We start from the raw sequence: 14,183 nt of genomic DNA on the forward strand, positions 1-14,183 counted from the left end.
ATGTCTTCTGAGTATTTGAAGACAATAGAAGGATGTTTCTGGCTTTATCCCATAATAAAGTTGTCATAATGCATTCTGACATTTTAAAAATACATTCAGAGCTGATGAAATGAAGGTTTTAGATTTTGGCATTGGAAAAAGGCCTTGAACTTCAGCCAGAGGATTCCCAGGAGAAACAAAAGTGATTTATATTGGAAACTAGGTAGCAAAATGTATTGGACATTCAAGTACTATTTCAAGGTTCGTAATCATTGACTTCACTGTCAGAGGGTTAAAATCTCTTCACAGTGGCTCTACAGGTTATAGTTCATTACAGTGTTAGATTAGAGCATCTGTTCTCAACCATGGTGTGATGACCCCTGCACTCGAACCACCTGAGTTGTGGACTGCAAATAACTTGTTACAAATAATGAACTCCTAACATTTGTGAATAATATTTTAGATATAAAATTACTATAGATTCAAAATTCCCCTATCAATACATTATCATTATTTTTTTTAAAGATTTTATTTATTTGACAGAGAGAGACACAGCAAGAGAGGAAACACAAGCAGGGGGAGTGGGAGAGGGAGAAGCAGTCTTCCCACTGAGCAGGGAGCCTGATGCGGGGCCCCAATCCCAGAACCCTGGGATCATGACCTGAGCCGAAGGCAGACGCTTAACCACTGAGCCACCCAGGCGCCCCAATACATTATCATTATCATTCCCAGGCATCATCTATTATTTTTCTCTGAGTTAGAGATGAAAAGTTATAGTGAAAGATCATTCTAGGGAATAAACATAAACTGCCATCTACTTTGCCTGTATTGTGGTCCACAGTTAATAAGTACCACCAGTTTTAATGGCAATTAAACATCTCTTGATGGGGAGGAGTGTGAAAGAATTCTTGAACCTCTTTAATCTCTCAAAGAAGGAATGATGAACAGTAGCTTACGCAGCAAAGAGATCACTGAGAGCTGGAAAATGTATACTGCATTTAATAATATGAAGGTCAACGGGAACCGTAATGAGATCAGTTCAGCACATTGGATAAAGCAGAAGACGAATTCAAGTGTTTGAGAAATGAACTGAAATTTATTATACTTCAGAGGCATTCACAGAAGAGAAAGGGAAAATTGAACTGCAGCCAGAAGAAGGACACGAGAGTTGTTTTAGGAAAGAAAACAAATTAAAAACAAAACACTGATAGGTTGAAAAGAAGAAATCAGGGAAGGAGGAACTGCTCAAAACGTGAGGATGGAGAAGAGATAAATGAGATCCCATAAAAAATTAAAAGGAAAGGGGTAAAAAGCATAGGTGGGAAGTTCATCCCTAAATGAGAGAAGAAATGTTTCAACTTCTTTTTTTAGTATATGTGCTGCCGAAGCAAGCACAGACACGTCCCAGCTTCTGAGCAAGTAGGAAGTGGAGATCCGTATCGCCACAGACAATTCTGTACCTCAAGTGTCAGGAAGTGTGTACCTATGTCCTCAAAGCAGATTCTTTCATCTCTGCCTTCTCTTTCCACCCACAGGAGCAGCATCTGTGGACCCATACACCCTGAAGACATCTGCCTGCCTGAAGAAATGCCATTTTTCACTAGTCAGCTGGTCATGGTGGAGCACCATATTGGGTATCTCCTAGCTATAACCACCTATGGCTTTGTGCGAGGCAGCTGAGGAAGATCTCTTCCGCAGAACTTTGCTGTAAGTACAGAATTTCAGGGTTTTTAGAGCATCTTGTCAGGCACATACATGACATAGGAAACGGGACACAGAGATGTCCTTTTAAAACATTATTTACACTACAGCTTGCTAATCAAGGTGCCAAAACATACTCTTACACGGCGACTGGATTATGGCTATACTGAGTGATACAAATCCCCTCAACACTCAGGGCAACTAGACTGACTTGTCCCCAGGCCAGTCACCTCCATCCGTAAGCAGCCTCCTCTGAGGATCCTCAGAGGGTTGAAGGAGTGTGGTGAGCAGAGTCCAACACATCTCAGAAGTGCCTGCAGGGGACAAGCAAAATGGTTGCTATCTGGCATTTGCTGCTTTACCACTCATTAAGCATGGCCAAAAGGGTGTTCTCCTGCCTGGATATTAATATTTAAGGAGCCAGCTCTCTAGATTATTTCAAAATAATAATAAAGCTATTTTGCAGAATGTTTGACTTTTTAGAGTGGTCACTTAGAGCACATCAGTACCAATGGACAGATGTGTCCAATGTGCATGGTGATGAAGACTCAAGCTGCTTCCTTCCCAGTGCCTTCCGGAAGCCCTGTCAGTCTCAGCACCACCTTCTACCCTAATACCATGGGCAGGAATGCACCTTAGGAACCTTTTATACAAACTCCTCCAGTAGTTCCATGAGTCCCTGGTTTTAGGAGCTTGGATGGGGGCTCTTGGCAAGCACTGGGTTTACCAGCTTAAATCTGTTATTATATATGTCAGATACATCTGCCCATTTGCTACTGACTGCTCTAACAATGCAAGTGCATTCTGCAATATGTAACTTTTTTTATGTTGAAATATCTGATAGGAAAAAGTTTTACAGAAATCAGATTATCCTAAGAAATCAACATTAATTACATCTGTAAATAGAAGGAAAAATTGTTGTTTCCAACGTAATTCAAGTGTTATACACTTTTTAATAGTTTAAAATTTTTATCATATAATTAAAGGAAGAGTCTATTGTCAAATTTGACCATAAATATATTGAAGAGACTATTAATAAAAAGTCTTAATCAGAAATTGCATTTCAACTATAACATCTGATGTAAAAATTTTATGGGCATGAAAGCAAATTTAAGGTTATCATAAAAAATTTTGAAAATACTTTATTTATTGTGTATATATATATATATACAATATGTATATTGTATATATATATACAATTTATTGTGTGTATATATATATATATTGTATCAAATATATATATATATATTTGATACCTCCCTTAGTGCTTGGTGAGTTCTTCTCTTCTCATAATCATTAAATACAAGCAATAATGAATTTCCCCCCAGGATTCATACAGACACCTCAAATCCCCTTCAGTTCATCCTGGTGTGCAGTACAAATATCATTTTTTCTGTGAGCCACAGCAGTGAAAAAGGTTGGGAGGCACTGATGTACACTGATACCAACTGAATATAAGATCGGCAGAAAATACACAAGGCACATTTGATAGAATATGAATGTTTTCATCAGAACATTCCAGAGAAAGACACACCCTTCTCTCAAAGCTATTTGGAAATGACAAGTCCTGAGATTTATGGAGTGACTTCTTCCTTCTAATTCCTAAACAATGCATTCTCATTTAATTCTTTTTGGTCTTTTAGGTATTGCCTAAATTACTGTAGCATCTGCATATCGAATACACAGTATCTAATATGTATCCCAGGAAGAATGAGAATATGCAGACAACATATACATTGTACCAACCACAAGGGTTCAGATATCCCAGAGCCAGGTTCAGAGTGGCCCAAAATGGAAAAATGTTCTGCAGAAAGACGTCTGACCATATTGGAAGCAGCTTTGCACAAAGGATGAGGGGAACGCGGCCCCAGAATGAACGGACCTGCTTCAAGAGAGCAACTTAAGATGCAGCTCACAGCAAATGAAACATCTCCACCTCAACTCAGAGAATGAAAGCCCAGGCCAAAGCGAACAGAGAAGCCTCAGATCTCAGCTTATATAATTTCTTGTGACTCCAAGATCAAGTAAATAAATAATAGGCAATAACTGACTTCGTTTGGAGCCATTTAAAATGACTGCCTCCTTCAACAGTCCTGTAGAGCGCCCCAAACACAGATAGGACCTGACAAGCAGGCAGTTACGAGCTGGCCCAAGAGCTCCGCTGCTGGTAGGGAGGCATCTGGGAAAGAGAAAGGCGAATGCGTGGAAGCAGTTGCCTGAAATCCCCAAAGCTTTCTCCATTAGTGCCTGTTTTAAAATGCCGAGAGCATATCTATGAACTATTAAGGGTGGGCAGAGTTACCTAATGAGGCTGTTAAATTCATTAGCCGTGCGCTTCATCTGTCTGTTTCCACTGTGCATGCGAACAAGGCCTCGAATAAGTCTGTCAGGGGTCATAACAGCAAGGTGGTCACTCCGTCCTGAGCCATACTGAAAGGCTGAAGGCTCCTCCTAAACCATTTCTTTGAAAATACGAATGGATTAATTACTGTCATTTGCATCTGTAGCTGTGCACGCTGTGGTAATGATGTGCTCTAATGAAACCTATGCCTCAGGCTATAAGCTGATGACCTGAGGGGCTGAGGGAGGATTCTCTCCACCTATGCACAGGGGTTTCTCAAGTCCTAAAGTATGTTAGAAAAGTTGGGGAATGCTTCATAACTTGGGGCAAATTCCTAACGGTAGACAAGCTACCCTGGGTCTTACTTTCATAACTCTCCGAAACTTTTCTATGCCAGAGTTTGTTAATCTACGTACATGTTCCCAAACACTGACAACATTTATTTGGGTGAAATACCATTTAATCACGATTAGATCTCCACTGATTTATGAGGCTCTACCAAAATATATGCGTCTAGGGCACCTTGATTCAAATCTAGTTTTCCTATTATTAGGAAAAACCACCTCTACTCTCTATACAAAGACAGTGACATTCTTAATACTCTTTAAACAGGATCCTTTTAATTTTCTCTAAATCTTAGGGTCTTGAGGTGTATGTTTATTAATCACAGGAATGGAGCTTGCCTTCTGCTGATGCTTTCTTTGAAGTATAGTTGACATACAATGTTATATTGTTCCAGGTATACAACATAGGAAGTGGTGAGCGTAACATTGTTACAATGTATTACTGCTTTCTTTAACATCAGTTGTATGTTTCACAAAGCAAGTGGTCTAAAAGATAGTGGACCTTATCTGTGGTGGAAAATTAAAAAGTGAAAAAAAAATCTATCAGTGATTTAGAAAATTGACTAAAGCAATGTTACTTAGCTAGAGATTTCAAAATATTAATTTTTCACTTCTCATCTGGAAATGTGGGAGCTGGATAGCCTCCTTTTAGTTGTTTTGAGCATTTCCGTTCATTAGAAAAATTCAAGTAATTGTTTAACCAGTTGCAACTGTGTTGCATTAATCACAGCAGGACTTGGGGGAAAGAATTTGAAGGTGAAGCAACACCCTCGGATTTTGTTATAGTTTGGGAGGTGCGGATGGTTGTTTGTTTGCATTTCCTTTTACTCTTTAAGAGATTTTTTAAGACTTCTAAATTTGGAGATGCCTGGGTCGGTTAAGCATCTGCCTTTGGTTCAGGTCATGATCCCTGAATCCTGGGATTGAGTCCTGGGATTGAGTCCTGCATCGGGCTCCTTGCTCAATGGGGAGCCTGCTTGTCCCTCTGCCTGCCACTCCCACTGCTTGTGCTCTCTCTCTTTCTCTGACAAATAAATAAATAAAATCTTAAAAAAAAAAGACGTCTAAATTTTATCCTCTCTTTTCTTCCTTCCTTCCTTTCCTTTTCCATCCTTGTTTTCTCATCATTGCTATCTTACCTCCCTACCAATAATTACAACAGTTGTCATATAGCAAATCCTGTTACGATACAGTTGCTTCCTGCAAAAAGCCATGTATCTAAAGGGCTAATGTAAACAATGACAAGTAGAAGTTAGATAACGTGATCAATGCCATTAGCTTCTGAGTTGTGCAGGTAGAATTTGAACCCAGGTCATTTCAGCCCTCTCTGCTTCTTGAACCCAGTGCCTCAGCCTCTCTGCTGCTTCTCTTTTTCTTTTCATTGCTTTCAACTCAGCTCCACTTACTTTATATAGATGTTCCTCTAAGAGAGTCCGCAAAAAAGTCATTGCAGATGAGGAAGGTTGAAATGATGCTGAAGAAAAGAAAAACAAACAAAAAAAACCAAAAACCTCCCATCTTCTTCTCTCCACACAAGCCTTTGTTGTCATGCCCTGTTAGACTCTTGAGTGATGCTGTGTTCCTAATTCATATAAACAATATCTTCATACCCATATTTTCAGTTCACAAAGAACTTTTGCATATATTATCTAACACAAATCACCTGTAATGCAAAAAAGAGAAATGTTACCCAAAGAATGGTTTTTACAAGTTGAAATTTTGTGATAAAATATTTAATCAATCCTTCAAGGTTTTCTGCTACCCTGGTAAGTTTGCGAGACTTAGCAAATAAAAATACAAGACACCCACTTAAGTTTGAATTTCAGACAAACAAGTAATACTTGTTTAGTATAAATATGTCCATGCGATATTTGGGACATATTACACTAAAAATGTATGCGTTGTTTATCTGAAATTTAAATTTAACTGGGCATTCTATATTTTACCTGGTAACCCTATTGGTAAAGAATAACCTGAAAATCCTCTTCTAGCCAGGCTTTCTAATAAGTAATTATTTGAGTAGACCACCCTAGGAGGCCTCTTTTTAAATTAAGTCAGGGTAATTTAGTAAAGCGAAGATTCTCTCTGTAAAACAACTGTGCCCTAAAGTGTTATTTTTGCACATTTGTATTTTTGTGCAATACACTTCTCAAAGTATTCTACACCTTTAAAAGTATAATTTTAAAATAGGAAGAATCATTCCCACTTAAGTCTGTTTCTGGCTCAAACAACACAGAAACACATGTTGACAAAAAAGACATAGGCAGCAAAGAAAATGATGAATGTCACTTACCCTAAAGACAAAAAACATTAAAACAAATGAAGACGAAAAACTGCCTTTCCCAGACATCATTTTAACCAACCAGAATATAAGCGACTCCATGGTATTCTGTTTCTTAAATATGATATATTAAACTCTTACTCTATTCTTGGCAGAAGGTATAACGTTTATAGGAAATAAGCTTAAGGATTGTAGGAGCTAGGTGATTCGAAATGACAATGCCGTATTTCTGGGCAGATGACCTAGACAGGATTGGTCTTAAGAAGAAATCCAGAGCTCTGTGGAAATTTAAATACTCCACACAAAGAGTTGAGGGACCACTAACAGAGTCCATTTTATTTATCTTAAAGAATCCCTGACATCTATCTTCATCAATTCCTTCCCCATTGCTATTGTCAGAGAATAGTGTTCTGTGTGACGTAATGCTGAGTAAGCCCAGTTTGAAGCACCAGTGTTTGTCAGGGTCTTATATTCAGATTAGAAGTTACTTCTGCTGAAATTATTATTCTAGAATCCTATAAGCAGAACTGTCTTAAGAAGGAAAAACTGAGGTCACATTCACCTCAGACCTACACAGTGTTTAGAAAAAGATATGAGCAATGATGTTCTCCCAACCCATCCTTGGAAAAGTGCAACCGCCTCTAGTGTATAAACATGGGCCATTCCCCTCCCCATGTGACTTATAGAATGAGTGTTCTCATAAATAATACATGGAAGATGCTGCAATTGCATTGTTTTGAAGCTGAAGGTCATCAGTATTCTTTCCAAATTATCGCAGCGGTGATTCTATTTTCCTAGAACTTGGTTGTTTAAAGAGGTTATTCCAAAATTGTTTGCATCTGTTTAGGACATGAGGATCATGTCTGACCAACACAAACAACCAAAGGGCAGGTCATTTATTAGAGATAAAACCAGACTAGGGGAAAAACTCACAATATTTAGTATAAGATATCTTCTCTACGTAACAATATGAAACATAAGGGGCTCTTGTTGTAACATAGTAGCTCTTGGGAATCTAAAATCTATGGCTATTTCTGATTGACTTAGTTATTTAAATAACTGAGTGTAAAAAATAAAACTTAATCTTTTCCTTCTTTAATTGTCTCTTTTTAATTCTTTGAAGTTCCAATATGCCTGCTTATGACTTACTAGGAAAGACAATGATCATCAAACCAACAAAAAATTACTAGCACTTACCATGAACCTGGCAACAAATTAGATTCTATGAGGGACAAAAAGATAAAATATAATCCTTGTCCTGGCAGAGCTTAAGCTTACACTCTAGCAGAGAACCAAACTACAAAAAAGAAATAACTATACTACAAATTAGAATGTGTTAAGTGCCCAAGGAGAGAAGTAAATAGCTATGGGAACATATAAATGGAAAAGTTTAATTTAGGGTTTCCAGAAAATAGCTTCTGAGTCTTAGGTAGTGGGTAGGATTTCATTTAGCAGGTTTGGGGGGAAAATAACAATTCCAAAGTTGCATCAGTTCAAAAGCATAGAAGTAATAGATGGTGGGACAGGGTCACAAAATGGTTGGGGATAGGATGGCTGAGAAAGAACAGGAATGATAAGTTTGAGGATAGATTATAACAGAGTGTCCATTGTGATAGACTTCTAGTCTGGTTTTTTGTTTTGTTTTGATGTTTATTTTTTGCTTACCCAATATCTGCTTCCAGTATCCATTTTCCTTATTCTGGCAACAGTATTGGATTTTTTCTTTAGAAAACAGTCAGTTGGTGTTCCAGTAGGGCTAAAGACAGTGTAAAGTAGGAAGAAAAAAGGTCTAGGACAGAGCCTCAGTATATCCCGGCATTAAATAACCGCATGGGAGAAGGCAACCCATAAAGGAGTCAGAGAAAAGATGGCAAAAGAAGTTGGAGTGGGCTGGCAAGAAGAAGGTGAGGAAATTGAGACTGCTAGAAAAGTCAATTTTTTCAAGTCTTTAAGGGAATTTAGCTGTAAAAGAAAGATGACTGATAAGGCAGGGACACAGGGAAATGAGGGATCAAGTGAGGGTTTGTTTGTTTTTAATTGGATAGACTTAAGCATGATTAAATATTGATGGGAAGAATCTGAGAGAAGGATGAAGATGCTTGAGAAAACAGAACTAATACTTTAGATCCTATATGCTATCCATCGTAGATTGCAGAAGTATCGCTGACCAATCTAGGAGGTTCTCAAATTTTCCCAAATCCAATCAATGAAATCAAACAGCAGAACACTTTTTTAAAAAATACACAAATAAAAAGAAAATAGAAATAACAAGCAGTGTGAGGTTCCTGGAAGGTGGGAGGTGATGTGCTCCAGAGTATAGGTGGGCAAGCCCTTCCACAGGATGGGGATGACAAAGTGGTGCAGAGGAAGAGGAAATAAAAAGCATGTTTGGTATCAAGAAAAGAGAGCATTCTTGGGGCGCCTGGGTGGCACAGCGGTTAAGCGTCTGCCTTCAGCTCAGGGCGTGATCCCGGCATTATGGGATCGAGTCCCACATCAGGCTCCTCTGCTATGAGCCGGCTTCTTCCTCTCCCACTCCCCCTGCTTGTGTTCCCTCTCTCGCTGGCTGTCTCTATCTCTGTCAAATAAATAAATAAAATCTTTAAAAAAAAAAAAAAAAGAAAAGAAAAGAGAGCATTCTTGGACAATGGATATTTGCTGTCTATAGTAGGAGGTATACGAGTGATATGAAATCAGGGACCAAGGTGGACAAGAGATAAAAGGGAGAAATAAAGTTGAAGGACAGAAATAAGCTGCTGCAAGTACCACTGTAGGTTAATTTTAAATATAAGTATTTATTTGCACATTGATTTCGCATACCCATGAAAGCAGCTAAATGGAAGAAAGATATCTGTGGATACTTAAAAATGTCTCTCTCACTCTTGAAAATAGGTTACGGAAATTGCAAGTAAAATAGTGCTCTTAACCCTCCAGCTTTAGACTACAGAAACACAAGTTTTAAATGACAAACTGAAAATGAGTCTTGAAACCAACAACTGAAGTCTGTATTGCCAACTGGTTAATATGCTCATCATGAGAACCATTCATTTATATAAATTATATAAACTACAGTTACTGACGACCACACCAAACATTCCAATTTAATCAGTATACGGATAAATGGACTGTTTAAATAAATAAATAAATAAATAAATAAATAAATAAATAAATAAATAAATAAAAGAATGGCTTTGTCTTTGCTGCTTGGTTATAAAAGCCTTATTCCATCACAAATATTTTAAAGGTATCATAAACAACAATCCACTAACATAAATCAGAGCATATACCTTGCAAAGCAATATCACTGATGTCTATTATCTGGCTGTGATTGATTATCTGCTTATCCCAAACTCATCTAAGTGCCAATCCAGATTGTACACTGAAAGCAGGTTTGGTTCTAAAAATAGAGGAACATTTTCTTTTTCAAAGTCAATGCATTAGTGGTGTAGAATTTTTAATTACTCATCTTAAACATATTTACAATCTGGAATAAAAGTAATTGTTAGGTAGTAGTATCCAAGTAGCCAAAGTAACATGGGAGATGGGCAAGATGCCTGCATGATTCCTGAGAAGAAAGTGCCTGGTATACAATTTTAAAGGCAGATTTCTTAAACTGGCATTCAGTAAGGGCCAAAAGAGGATCTATTGAGAATTCCAAGCTCAAATTTATCTTGCTGTGTATCAATTTTTTATCAAAGTGATCATTTTATTACTAGTTTTAAAAAATTTGTCAATGATTATGTGCTATTTTTACATGTTCTGACTTTTACTCTCCTCTCTTGTTTAGATTCTTTAGTCTACCTTATCATTCATAATATATTTTCTTGTGCATATCTTCTCATTATCTGTCAAAACCCAGTTTAAAATGCCACCTCCTCAGTGAAGCCTTCCCAAACTTCAGTTAATAAATTAATCCCCCCACCTCCTCACATGCCATTATATAGATATACACCTACCTCTGCCTCTAGACCTCTTTGTATCCCTAGCACTGAGCATCGTTCTTGAAACTAATCTCAATAAATGCAGGATTTTAAAAGTCACTAGAATACTGGTAGGCACTAAAATAACTGTAACAAGGGGTGCCTGGGTGGCTCCGTTGGTTAAGTGTCTGCCTTTGGCTCTGGTCATGATCCCAGGGTCCTGGGATTGTGTCCCACACTGAGCTTCCTGCTCCGTGAGGAGTCTGCTTCTCCCTCTCCCTCTGCCTGTCTCTCCACCTGTTTGTGCTCTCTCTCTCTCTCAAATAAATTAATAAAATATTTAAAAATAAATAAATTAAATTAAATAACTGTAATGACATCTCAAGCAGTTCCTTAACACCATCCAGGTTATCCATCATATTCTCTGCAGACAACACTCCAAATGCAAGCCCTTCCACTCACCCATCCTGTTTTGGACTCATTCTTAAACAATTCTGTATTTATTTTGCACTCTCATATTTGTGCCCATATCCCAATCTCTCTCACTCTCACCCCACTCTTTCTCTCTCTTTTTCTCTCTCACCAGAATTTGTATCTCTACATTAGGAGAAAATGAGAAATCTGTATTCTCTTAGCTGCTTATTGCTATTTTCAGACCATTCTTCTAGCACTTTTATCTGCAAAACCCTCTTCCCCGGAAGTTCATGCTACCTTATTTATTACCAGCTTCTCCATCTCCTTGTCAATTTCAATCACCTGTTTCAAGACCATTACCCAAAAGTCATTGATGACTGTGGCACCCAATTCACATGTTTCCTTTCATGTTTTACACTATTACAGGCAACTTCAACAATTATGTGGAAGTGTTTAAAAATAGTAACAATACTACCTATATTTTTAAGCATCTTCTATGTGCTAAGCGCTGTGTAAGTGCTTTCATGAATTATCTTGTCTAGTTCTCCCACTGATCCCATGGGGCATGTGCTACAATTAAGCCCGTTTTATAGATGAGAAAATGGAAGCTTAAACACTCTTACTGACTCTTGGCCAAGATCACACAGGTAGTAAATAGCAGAGCTGAGATGAAAACTCAGGCAGCCTGACCACTGAGCTGCACGTTAAACCACTACCCTCGACTATCCCTAAATTAATGGAAAAACCACAGCTCCTTGATTTCCCAAATGTGGTGGCTTCTCCCTTCATAACAACAAACTCCAGTGGAAAACCAGGAGTCTGTGGACACTGGAAACTGCTCCCATATGAAATCTGCCAAGCTGCATTACACCTTCTCCCTTCACCTCACCTGATTGCTTACTCCCTCCCATGTGTTCCTCTACCCCATGGAGATTTCAGGGCTTCTATTCACCCCCTGGTGATCTCCCTTACTCACACTTTGTAGACCATTAATAACCATCTAACCTGCACCTTCAACAAGCTAACCCCCTGTTCTCCAGCCTTACTGGTTCCCAAATTTCTCATCATGATCCATTTTAATCACATGCCTTTCCCCTCCTATATATAGTCCTCACGTTACTTAAACATTCAGCAGCATCTAACTGGGATGTTAGTCCTCACCTTATAGTGCTTGGGGTTGGGATTTCCTGGTTTCTGTATTTCCTGACCTCTTTCTAAGAATCTGTATTGGCTTTTCTGCCCAACCTTTTGATATTGGTTTCCACGGGTTTTCTCACTGGTTGTTTTATAATTTTAAATAACTTTTATTATGACATATTTTAAGAGCACAGAAAAGTATAAAGTGTAATATGACAAATAACAAAAAAAGTATTGCTCAGATTTGTCAGATTTTTTTTTTAAAGAAACAAATTACAAATACAGTAGAATCACCCTGGGTGTCCCTCGTCAATACCATTCTCATATCTCACTTCTAAAGGGAACCACACTCCTGATTTTGGTATTCATCATGTTCATGCTTATTCTTACAATGCGTGACAATTTTTAACTATTTACATACAAATATAATAATTTTGCAGGTTTTAAAATTTTATGGTATCAGTGCAAAAAATGAGCAATAAAGTCCTGAAAAGACATGGAGGATCTTTAAATAAATATTACTAAGTGAATGAAACCAATCTGGAAAGAATACATACTGTTTGATTCTAACTATGTGAAATTCTGGGAAAGGTAAAACTAATAATAATCAGTGGTTATCAGGGTTGGGGGTAGAGAGAGAGGAACAGGTGGAGCACAGAGGATTTTTAGGACAATAAAAATATTCTGTATGATTATATAATGGTGGATACATGTCATTATATATTTGTCCAAATCCATAAAATATACAACACCAAGAGTGAGCTTTAATGTCAACAATAGACTTTGAGGGATTATAATGTGTCAGTGTAAGTTCAGTTGTAACAAATGTACTATTCTGTGGATGATGTTGAGAATTGGGGGAGGCTGTGCATGTGTGGGGGCAACAGGAATTAAAGTCTAAAAAAAACTTTATAGTGTAAGCTGTACATCTTTCTACAATTTTATCTTTCTACAGCTTGTTCTTTTCATTCAAATTTTCAACCTTATTTTTAGAGACCTAAAACAATTTCTCTTTTCTCCTACTAGTGGTCATTCAGGCTGTTCCCCACTTTTTACAACTGCAAATAATACTGCAGTAAGGATTCCTTTTTCTTGATGCACGTGAGAATTTCTCTAAGATTTTCAAAGTCTCTGTAATCAGGACACCTTGACACTCTTAAAAATCACTGAGGACCCGAGGAACTTTTGTTTATGTGGCCTATATCTATCAGTATTTGTCATATTAGAATTTGACACTGAAATATTAACAACACAAGAATTCACAAGCACACAACCCTTTAGCCATCATAGCAATGATGTTATCATGCATCTGGAAAATAATTCGAATAATCCAAAACTATTCCCACTGGATATGTAAGGAAGCCCACATTCCCTAATTTAATGTCACATCCTTTCATGACCTAGCTTCTTATTTCTTTCAGTGTCAACTCCTGTTAGCTCCCTAAGAAGCTCTAGCTTTATTGAACGTTTTACTTCCCTAAGTGCAATGTGCTCCTTGACACTGACAAAACTTTGCACATGAGAATCAAGCTGCCTTGGCCTAGAGATTTTGTGGCATCTTTGTCATCCATGTCAGTTCAAGAAGCATGTTCTCTTAGACACCTTCCCTAACCTTTCGGAACCCTGCCCCAGCCATCATGAGTGCCCCATCATGAGCGCCCCTCTGAACTCCCAGGGTACATGATGCCAAATGTCACTTAGCACATGGTTTTGAAAAACTATTTAAACTCTCTCTCCTCCACCATACCATCAATTCCTTGAGGGAAGGGGGCACTGTGTATTATTTATGTTGCCACTCCTAATTCCTAGCATAGTCCCTGGCCCCTAGTAAATATTCTGCTGACTCATCAATAAAAATGGTCATACTTGCAATTTAGGAAAGACTACATGATCTCTTGGGTCTCTTCCAGATACAAGATCTATGATCTTATATCATTAGTCAAGGGTGAAAATAATTTTACCTAAAACTATACAGCCAAAATATGCTTATTCTTTTTCTATTTGTAAGCCTTATATTATAGGCATTTTGTAATGTACATGTCACTATAAGCTGTCCCACAGGCTGC

Source organism: Ursus arctos, unplaced genomic scaffold, assembly GCF_023065955.2.
Source record: "Ursus arctos isolate Adak ecotype North America unplaced genomic scaffold, UrsArc2.0 scaffold_2, whole genome shotgun sequence".
In the NCBI taxonomy this organism is placed as follows: domain Eukaryota; kingdom Metazoa; phylum Chordata; class Mammalia; order Carnivora; family Ursidae; genus Ursus; species Ursus arctos.